Source organism: Anopheles coustani, chromosome 3, assembly GCF_943734705.1.
Source record: "Anopheles coustani chromosome 3, idAnoCousDA_361_x.2, whole genome shotgun sequence".
Lineage (NCBI taxonomy): Eukaryota > Metazoa > Arthropoda > Insecta > Diptera > Culicidae > Anopheles > Anopheles coustani.
In genome coordinates, this window is record NC_071288.1 from 90841576 (window position 1) to 90852446 (window position 10871).

Sequence of the window (10871 nt, forward strand, 5' to 3'; positions counted from 1 at the left end):
GAAGAAAACGAGATGAGCTTCGTTGAAACCGTTAAATAAATCGCACCCAGCAGCTATCCTCACCCGAGAGGACCTGGTTAAAATTGTGCCTACCGAATAAAAAAGAGCAAAATATTGCACCCCTAACGAAGAACGTGTCACGGCCGATGGCCAACAGTGTCGGACGGGGCAAACGGCCGGAAGGATGGGTCGTTTCTTTTCGCAAGCGGCCTCAAATCATGCCTGCAAGGGAGGTTTCTTCAAGAAAATATTTTTAAAATTCATTCCGTTCTTACGAGCGCGAACACGAGCGGACCGCGGGAAAAGAGAGAGAGAGAATAAAGAAAAATGGGGGGGAAAATGCCACCCCATTTTCAGTACATGCCGTGATTTGGGGGGAGGCTCTACTTTCAGCTCTTCTAAGCAGAAAAACTACACATCCATCCGGTTGTGTTTGGGTTTACATGCTCTCCGGTGGTTCCACACACCGGGTCGTATGTTTTTATCGTCGTTTGTGTAGGTACAACATCCTCCGAGTTGTAGCGTTCTGCAAAAGTAATCGTAGTATGCGCGAATGGTTGTTGTTGGCAATTTTTGTCGAAAGAAAAGAACCACCATAGAAGATCCCGTTTCCGACGTTCCATATGATCATCGAAGGTGAACACAACCAGCAGTGTGCCATAATTTAACCTCGCTGTTTGTTGCGTATCCATTTTTGGGTCAAAACAAGTTCGCTCCGGATCAGCTGATCGACCGTGCAAACGCATTTCCACCAGCTTCTTACTGCTCACAAAGTAACCCTTGCTGTAATGGCTGCGATCGGGAATGCTGTGGGACTTCAGGGCCCCCACTTTGCTACGAAGATCATCGAACTAACTGCACACACCACGCCATGCCGTGCCGCTTTTCGGAACACACCTCATAACGGTGTTAGCTAGGCAAGCATTCGACACTGTTATTGAGCGGCACTAAAATACACAGCAGCAACGGCAGCAGTTGTGCCGTTTTTATTTTTGTACACCGTGGCGCACCGACAGAAGCGCGAGTTCAGATTTTCCTCTCGATATGTTATTCTTTTTTCTTCTTTTGCTGCTCCCGCTTGAGAAGATCTTACGCGCTAGCTAGCTTGTGCCAGCATGCCACATCTCGAACACCCAACGACAAGCCGAGACAAGTTGGAAACGGATTTTGAACGATCCGTTTCGATTTCCTCTTTTTCCTCTCGGTAAGAATTATGAAGCATTTGCATATTTTGCGTCGAAAACACTCGCTTGTTGCAAAAAACCCTTTTTTTTGCGTTTACACACCACCCGAAAAGGGATCCACCGCGGTTGGTCACTGCACGAAACTTAATCCAACACACCACACGGCCGCAAGAACCAAGAAAGGGAAAAACGGTCTTGGGGATATCGCACACTCGCTGCGTTTTTTTTCTCTTCTTTCTTCTACTTATGTTTTAAATTGGGTTTTCTTCTCTCTTTTATCACTTACACTCGACGTGTGTTACCCCGTTCTGTTTTGATTTTTCGCACTTGATCTATTCTATTCTGCCCCGGGGGTTGCGGTTCCGGTCAGTTACATACTCGGATGGAGCACACGAAAGAAATTTACAAATAAAAAATAGGGGGAGACGGCCCGCGGAACGTTACCCGTCAGCGACCCGCGGAACAAACACCTCTGGTCGCTTTGGGCTTAGGAACGAAACTGAACTAGTGAAGGGAGCTGTAACTGTATAACTAGCTACTGTTGCTAGGTATCGATAATAAAAATACTAACTAGTTACTCAAAATATTACCAAGCAGGTACTTTCGTTACTAATATATTGCTGAATATTTAAAAAATTCAGAATATTTGGTTTCCTAAAACATCGTTTGCCCATCAAACATATACCCTGGTAAACTATTTTTCATATACTGCATCATTATTGCCGGTGAACCTATGCGTCGAGACGTTAGCTACAATTTACCCAGAGTACCTGGCCGTCGAGTAGATAGCTACATTTTACCCAGAGTAGCTGGCCGTCGAGTTGATAGTTACATTTTACCCAGAGTAGCTGGCCGTCGAGTTGTTAGTTACATTTTACCCAGAGTAGCTGGCCGTCGAGTTGTTAGTTACATTTTACCCAGAGTAGCTGGCCGTCGAGTTGTTAGTTACATTTTACCCAGAGTAGCTGGCCGTCGAGTTGATAGCTGCAATCGAGCCTACGCTACACATTACGCTACACTTTCGCTACCATTACCGCTACATTACCGCCACCGGCTGCCACTTTCCATGTGAAATGTGACATGGTTTTGTTTTCTTATAGCTATCTGGGGACCCTGCTGACTGACGGTCTCTGACGACTGCACGGAATTAAATGTTTTGCCATTTTTTCATTGTAATATCGTGTAATACTATTGTATTACACGAGATTATGATGTTTCTGGACAATCCTGCCAGCTGGCGCAGCAAAACCCACATATTTTTGGCCTGTTCTACGGGTGCATTATTTTTTCAATCTTTTTTTTATATTAACTTAACCGTCACCCGTTCAACCAAAGTTACCTACGTAGACATTCAACCGGACTACCCGTGTAGTCCATACATTTTGTATGGGAGACTCCGTTGTCCTGTACTTCAGCCTAAAAAACTTTTTATCTAGACGTCGGATCGATTTGAAATTTTCAGTGAAGATACTTGAGAGTGTTCCCCAAAATATTGTATAACTTTTATTATTTTAAAAATTCATTAAGTATGTTAATTTGAGGTTCCAAAAAATTTCACCCTTCACATCTACAACCATTTATCTGTGTAATTCATATATTTTACATAGAAGTTGGCTTTTTCTGTATTTTAGTACAGATATCTTTGCTCTTAGATACTTAAGTACTTGAAATTTTTTGGAAAGCTACATAAAATATTGTAAAAAATAATAAACTCTCAGTCTGGGAAAGACATCTGGGAACAGAGTTTTGTCCGTTATTTTATTCTTTTTTCATTGGAAATGCTGTTCCTAGTAATTCTTTTAAGTGTCTGTTCGATTTTATCTATTGTAAGGATTGAATTTTTCCATAACTCTCACTTTTACTTAGCTTTTGTTGTACTTTGAATCACACACATAGTCGAATAGAAGTGAATTAATAAACGTGTTGAACGTGCAACGTAATCACAATCAAAGCCAAACGGGCATGTACGCATATTGTAACCTGATATTGTTTACCGATAACAAATTCAACCACGGAAACCCAAAATAACTTTGCGCAATAAACCAAATGTTAAAGAAGCAATGCATGCGTAGTTGGGAATGCGTGTTCCCACGCTTTCAAGTGCATACGCCCTTAGGTAGCGTACGACTCGTCTCAATATGACACCGCGAGATAATTCTCACGATTTCGGGTGTACATGCAATCGCGCCAATAAACAACATATTTAGTTCAAGGGCAAAAGAACGTTTAGAAACGCATTCAAATACAATGTATAGATTCCCACACTTTCAGGTAAAATAATGAACCCCAAATTAGGCGAACGAACATGTTCGATCATGATAGGCACGTGTAGGATCATCCCAACTGACGGCGACATGCAACATTGCCCCGTGTCCACAGATTCCTACCCCCGCGAGTCCAGAACTGTCAGCTTTCTCTTGCACACTTTGTCTTCCTTCTCGTTCTAATGATGAACCGGTGTGCTAGGGGAGAAGTCACATCTGCCCTTTCACATCTTCCCTTTCAGTCTGACACATTACAATAGCGGAGCCGATCGTGTAGCATTCCCACACTGCACAGCAACCCGAATGTGTGTTGGTGCACTTTATGTCGGTCAATCATGTAGAGAATAAAAAAGGCCGTCTGTATGAATGCCATCACGCACCAACTGTCAATCGCGACGCGATGAAGTTTTCAGTCTTTGAAACATCCAGCGCTAGAACAGTCGAGTGAAAAAGTGTAAAGTGTTGTTCCTTCCGTAAGAGTGTGTTGAATTTGCAATGTTCATGGCGCCTAAACGGAAACTAATAGGATCCATCAACAAGTCGGGAACAGTGTCAGCTCATGTGCGATCGGGAAACGGATGGGGAGTTCGATCGTCCACGAATGCGTTGGCCGGATCTTAGAACCGGTAAGTAAACAAAGTGATAGTGCAAAATCATAAGCATTTATAACAGCGATTCACTAATTCTATTCCTTAGTTTGTTTCGTTCAACAGAAATAACACCGGAGGAAGAAACCGCCCTTGGGAGAGCAGAATGTTGAAGAAGCGGAGGAATTCTACGAAAAATAAAAATTTCCGCGTTGGCGGCTCGAGTAGAATACAACACCGTCTTCTCCGTCTCATTTGACATCCGAAATGGATTATATAGTTGTGTGCGTACCATTATGGTGAAATAGCACGCACACATTCGTAACCTCTGTTTGGCACTAACACCACCACAAAATAACCGATTGAATGTTGCACCCCACCCTCTTTTTTGGTGCAACACTTTGTCTCGTTACCCGAGTAACAAAAATACGCATGTTGCACTATCAAAAGAGTGTTTTTCATGGTATCATCAGAGTACTGATGGAACCTGCGAAATATGTAGGTTGCGTGACAAAAACGACGTGACGCGATGTTTTTTATACAATGCGCGGTGTTTTTGTGTGGTATGCGATGTTTCGTTCAAGTTGGGTACAATTTTCATTCTAGACAATGTTTGGTTGTGTTAGTGGAAACGTCTCGTTTATTTCATCAATGAACATACACAGTCAGACAGAGCAAGTAAGCGTACGCGTACAGCACCGGCATGAGGCGGGTAGAAAAACCAACGAGCCGGGTTAAATCATTCGGACTAAAATTTTGACTCAAGTGGCTGTGTTTAAAACAAGTAAATAATTAAAACGATGAATTCTCGGGTGTTGAAAGAAAAGGGACAGATCCCGCCGTCGAAGTCCTCGAAAAGTGGTGCACCACGTCCAGGTAGCTAAAACATGACGGATAAATCAGAAAAGAAAGTGTTATTGCGGTTTCATTCATAACCAACCGTAAATGACCCTTACTTTTATGGCTTATCCAGGTAATCAGTGGGAAAAGGTACATTAATCCCTTTTGCTTTCGATTATATTCCAGCATCCGTTCCTTCGCCGGCCCACGCTTCATCTGCTTCTCCGTATGTTAATTCTGCAGCAAAACGGACTAATGCGGATAATGCTACACCAACCAGCGGTAAGCTGAAACGTATATGGTCAATTGATTTAAGTTTGCTAATGAATTTGATTTTTTATCTAGTTGGCATGCAAGGGCCTCACTTGGAGTTTCTGGTTAGAGCAGATGGTAGCACACCAGCTTCATTTATTGGTGAGTATTGTTAATATGCATCGGCATATGTCCGTGGATTCACGACTTTTTTGACACCTTCTAGCAGTCGTTCCTTCGGTTTCTAATCGTACGAATCCTTCCGCTTCCTCCGTAACATCAACTCATTCTTCGGCAACTATCCACACCGCACCTGCAAAGAAACAACGTAAGTAAAACGAATCATGATTCCATTGACGTATCCATAACGATAGTTTCATGGCTTTTTTGACACCTTCTAGCAGTCGTTCCTTCGGTTTCTAATCGTACGAATCCTTCCGCTTCCTCCGTAACATCAACTCATTCTTCGGCAACTATCCACACCGCACCTGCAAAGAAACAACGTAAGTAAAACGAATCATGATTCAATTGATGTATCCGTAACGATGGATTCATGGCTTTTTGTTTCACCTTCTAGCAGTCGTTCCTTCGGTTTCTAGTCATACGATTCCTTCCGCTGCCACCAACATATCAACTCATTTGTCGCCGTCCCAAAGTATCCATACCGCACCTGCAAAGAAGCAACGTAAGTAAAACGATTACTTTTAAAATGAACAACGTGATATGTGAACAATTGTTTTTACAGATACACATGCAGCTAATTCAAACGGATCTACGAACCAACCATGCTGTTGTTCAACGTTAAGCAAAAAAATCGACACTATGCAAACCACGTTGAACTATATATTGGACATATTACGACCGGTTAACAGGGCAAATCCTACAGCAGAAAGGCTTTTTGTGTTCCAGAAAATTGCAGACGTGGAGGAACTTGAAAAATTAGAAAGAGATTTGGGAGATGAAAGTGGTGCATACAGAAGAGAAACAGCAGGCGGAATCAAATCGTTAATTGAGTGTGGCGAAATGTATTACCAAATACATCAAGCCTTGGACGTGGTTTTCGACAAGCAATTTTTAGCTAAGTGCAGCTGGACAGGAAGGGCCAAGTGTGGCACAAAAAAAATATGCTTTTCGCAATACAAAAATGTGATAGATTTGTTTGTAGAATTAGGAAAAACGGAATTTTTTATCCCAACCCTTCGAGAAGTCTGTGATTATTTAAAAAAAAAAATACATCATGCAGTCGAAAGGGCAAAAATAACTGGGAGGATCAAATCTACGGCCCACAGGTTTACAAAAGATGGTTTTTGATGATCTCATTTTCTTTTCTACAATCTACTTTTCTCATTTCCTTTTTTAAATTAAGAGACTATATGCAATATAGTCAAATTCAAAATCTTGTGATTAAGGTGCAATAAAAATAAACAATGTTTAACTATATTACAAGTCTTTATTTACACTTACGTTTTAAAAGTATGGACTAAAGGAATAAATACTAAATTTTCCAATAGATCTAAGCGGATTGCCGCAAGTTTACATTTAATACTAGATACAGTCCATTCTTCAATGTCTTCATTCAAATCATTCCTATTCCCTATGGATATGTTCATAGCGAACGAACTAATTGGCTTATAAAATAATTCCCTACAAACTAAAATCTTCCTTCCTCCTATAACTATATCTTCGTTACTTATTTCTCCCGTGGTCATTTGGACAACCCAATTGTCGGTGGTCAGAAACCACCCGTCCCTGGTATTATTTTTAAGATCAAATCCGGGTCTTATAGAAGCAGTGATATTTCCCCCGCTTTTTTGTAAACATGGGAATTTTGTCTTCGAGCTTGCTCTTCGGGTATACAAATAGTCTAATTCAGAAAGCCTATTTATGGCCTGTTCAAGGTTTCTGTATCCATGCCTTAACAAAATTTTTAGATGGCCAAGGTAATTTTCAAATTGGTGCGAAGATAAGTCAGGTAGTGCACCGAACCGACACACGTCATCGCAGACATGCTGCAAGTTATGTACGTTGCTGGTTAAACCGTTTGGACCGTACACTCCTTCGTATTCCAGCACAAATTTATCCAAAAAATTCTTCGCCGTGGCCCAATACACTTTGTATGCTTCCGTTGATAACATTGTAACGGCACAAAACAATAACATGAAATGTTGGTACTGAGCATCGCTAATATTTCCCCTCAAGACGACGACTCCGGCGTACTGCAGGAATGCACCGAATTCGCTTCCTTTCCAATCTTCTAAATACTCCAAAGAACGGAGAGGACGACGAAATTCGGACGGTAGCCGTATTTCTTCTAACGCCAACGAGATGTTCGTGTATTGCGTTGTTGTCAGCTTTCCATGGAATCCTGATTCGCCATTTTTCCACCTCTTTAAAAGCTTTTTGGTAACTCCCAGGTCCATCAGATGAAGTCTGTCGGCAATTATAACTCCGTCAATGATGTTGAAGTGCTGTAAGTCAAGAAGTGGGGTGAGGTGCTTCTGATGATCAGGCCAATAACCTCCTTGACGGAAAACCGCATCGGTCCTTTTCTCGGCATCAATTCCTCTGAAAATAGTGCGGTTGTTTACTCTTTGTCCTTGAGAAACACACTTGATGCATCCTTGGAGACCGTTAAAGTTGACTACACCTGTAACAGAAAAAAAACGAAGCAATAAAAGCGTGATTAGTGTGTACAAAATGTGATGAATGATTGCCAGAGAATAAATCATTACCTTTAATAAACGCCCTTGCTGGTGTATCAGCAATAAAAGCCCGGACTCTAATGTTTATTGCCTTGTCCTGGATGCGAATGCCGTCCGTCATTAACTCATTCAGTTCCGACACAAGTGGACGTAGATATTCTTCTACCTTCTCCGGCTTTCTTAGCCCGCAAAAGATAGCCACCGGCATCGGTGCTACGGTAGGCAATTCTGCTATGCTGATCAGAATAGGCCAGAACTGCATTTTACTGCTATTGGTCAGTGGTAGACCGTCAACCGAAACGTACAAACTCATCGTGTTGATGTTGAGATTCATGGCCCTAAAAGTAAGAATGAAAACGGTTTAGCATTTCTAAGTAACATTCTATGGATCGCTGAACGATAGTTGGGTAGACTTACCGGCATCTATTCTGGATACATTTGTTTACACCGTTGTACCAGAATCTCCCACCGTCTATTTGTACAATGTTTGCTTTGATGGATGGTGTCTTGAGAATAGTCCGTGCATCTTTCGGCAGTCGAAATGTTGTTTTTATGCGCAAAATTCGAAGAATTTTGTTCAGAGCAACATGGGTTTGGTTCGTTTCAAGAGCCCAAAATCGCAGACATTCTTCCATAGGTGTTGTTTCTATGTCATATAACTCATCGGGGTGGTCATGGTTTTCTTCATTTCTTTCGCAATGACTTTCTTCATACATTTCCAACAACTCTGGAAGCTCCAGTATTGGCTCGTAGGTTGAGGTGCTAGCCACTGGCTCACTAGTTGAAGAACGAATGTTTACGCTGGCACCAGCTATTTCCATTCTTCTCGTCCGAGCAGCGGTATCCTTGTAGATTTTTGAAGTTTGCCTCAAACGGCGCGAATACAGAACGTAGGCCATATCCTGAGCAAACACAAAACCTATTTGCACTGACGAAATGAATGTAAAACCACGAATATATCTCACTTGCAACTTATCACACAGAGAGCATAAAAGCGAATGGACGTCCGGAAGAATTTGTAGTCGCAGGTACGTTTTACACATCAGGCACATTTCTTCATAGCACTTCAACTATCAAGAATTCGTAGTCGCAGGTACGTTTTACACATCAGGCACATTTCTTCATAGCACTTCAACGGTAGAGTTTTGACAGAAAATATGCCATCTTTTTTAAAAATAATTTATCTATGATGGATAGGATTATTTTACATAAAGTAATCCTTTTATATAATTACGGCTCGCACGAGAAAACAAGCGAAGCCATCTCTCTCTTAAAAACATTTTTGACAATGGGTCAAGCCAATGGCATATTTATCGAACAATTTAATAATCACTATTAAGCTAGGTTTCTATTCAAATGACAATCACTTGCAATTTAACCTAAACTACTTTAACAGTGAGATTTTTAGAAGTAAAGATGAACGAAAACAGTTTTGAACATTTTCCATTCATACGTATAAGAAATTTCGGCTAACCCAATTGGTAAATGAAGTCCACATGCATTCGCTTTTGGAGCAAATAGCCATCATTATTGTAATGTAAACAATCGTTATCGGCTGTAACGTTATTAGCAAAACAAACGATATTGTGCCAGGCCATCTTACAACCTTACGTCTATGAACATGTAATTTAACATAGGCATATATGGTTTTTGCTTGGTAATGTGTACAATCGTTAAAATCAACAAACTGCACTGCATATCAATCGTCCCTACAAGATAGCTGTAGAGCAATGAGGGAAATTTTGAATAGCATTTGTATGTATAGCGAAATCACACAATAGCACTCAATACAGCAAATAGAACGACAACATGATAGAAAAAATGCCATATTGCATTGGCATAGATAAACGTGCGCGGAGAACATCGTAGTGGGGATTGAAAACGATTAACTGATGCACACTCTCGCATGTATAGGCTTAGATAGAACATACAATACCATATAGTGATAACACTCAGTCAAACAACTAGATCTATAATATGATAATTATGATGGCAAATTTTAAAATCGCTTACCTATGTAATATTCACACTCCACGCCGATAAACAATCCCTTCGTTGGCATGTTTACTGCGATCGCCACCGATGGTGTCTTCTTCACATTGATCGTTATTTTGTACAGCACGATGATATATGTAAGAACAGCACATTCTGAAAAAAACAAATCAAAAACAATCAAACGTATAACACTGCTTGCTCACACCATCACTTCAATCTACTTGCTTCCTTGCTAAATACTTCCATGTATTTCCTCCAGCTATCTAGATTTGATTGAATGGTGCGTTTAGTAGGTTAATTTATGCTGCAGGTGGATTGTAGTATTGTTGATTGCAGATAAAAGAGCTGATATTCTATCCTTCTTCACAAACCTACGAAGAAACGAGATTTTACTTTCTTAGCTTTACAGAAGGAGCCCCCAAAACACCTGCTTCTCATCCAATGCATTCAAATGACCACAAGTTGAATTGCAGACCATCCTTCACGAGATATATCGTATCCTCAAAGGCTATGGCCACTCGATGTAAACAAGCGAACCATATCGCTACTTTCCTATACCCTGCACCGATAGTATCCTCTTTCGTGAAGCTCGTATGGTTGATCACGATATTACCGTTGATTATTTCGAATAGAACGGCCAACTGCAAAGAAAACAAACATCAATAAACCGAACACATTACGCGTTTTGATATACCATCCTGATCGTCTTTGAAGAAATCACTTCAAGCCCGATGGGGTTATGTTTGATAACCACAATTTGCACATTATTCTGCAGGAGCATACTTTCACTTGCACTGGCACCAAGTTTTTACACACCAACTGTTCATCACTTTTGAAACGCAATGGCTTCTACGATCGAAAGATTCAGTGTAGTAAAAATGTAAACATTGGCGATGCGGGCACCGCCATTGTACGCCTGCTTTTTTCGACCGCTTTGTGTTGAATGTACGCGATCTTGTACCCGACGAAAAAACGAACACATGCGTGAACGCGCGTTCAGGCTGCAGCGCGGCACGATGATTTTTTAAACACAACGGCCTGTTGCTC

At 41.1% G+C, this 10871-nt stretch overlaps 1 long non-coding RNA gene across 1 annotated transcript; it reads right to left on the reverse strand.

Annotated features, from left to right (window-relative positions):
- Positions 1-4704: 4704 nt before the first annotated feature.
- LOC131258608 (uncharacterized) lies at positions 4705-9972 on the reverse strand. The gene is made up of 6 exons (XR_009178099.1): positions 9843-9972; positions 5698-5797; positions 5522-5615; positions 5241-5440; positions 4992-5162; positions 4705-4915 (listed from the first exon to the last, which is right to left on the reverse strand). It is a non-coding gene; the product is annotated as an uncharacterized LOC131258608 (long non-coding RNA).
- Between the last annotated feature and the right edge of the window lie 899 nt (positions 9973-10871).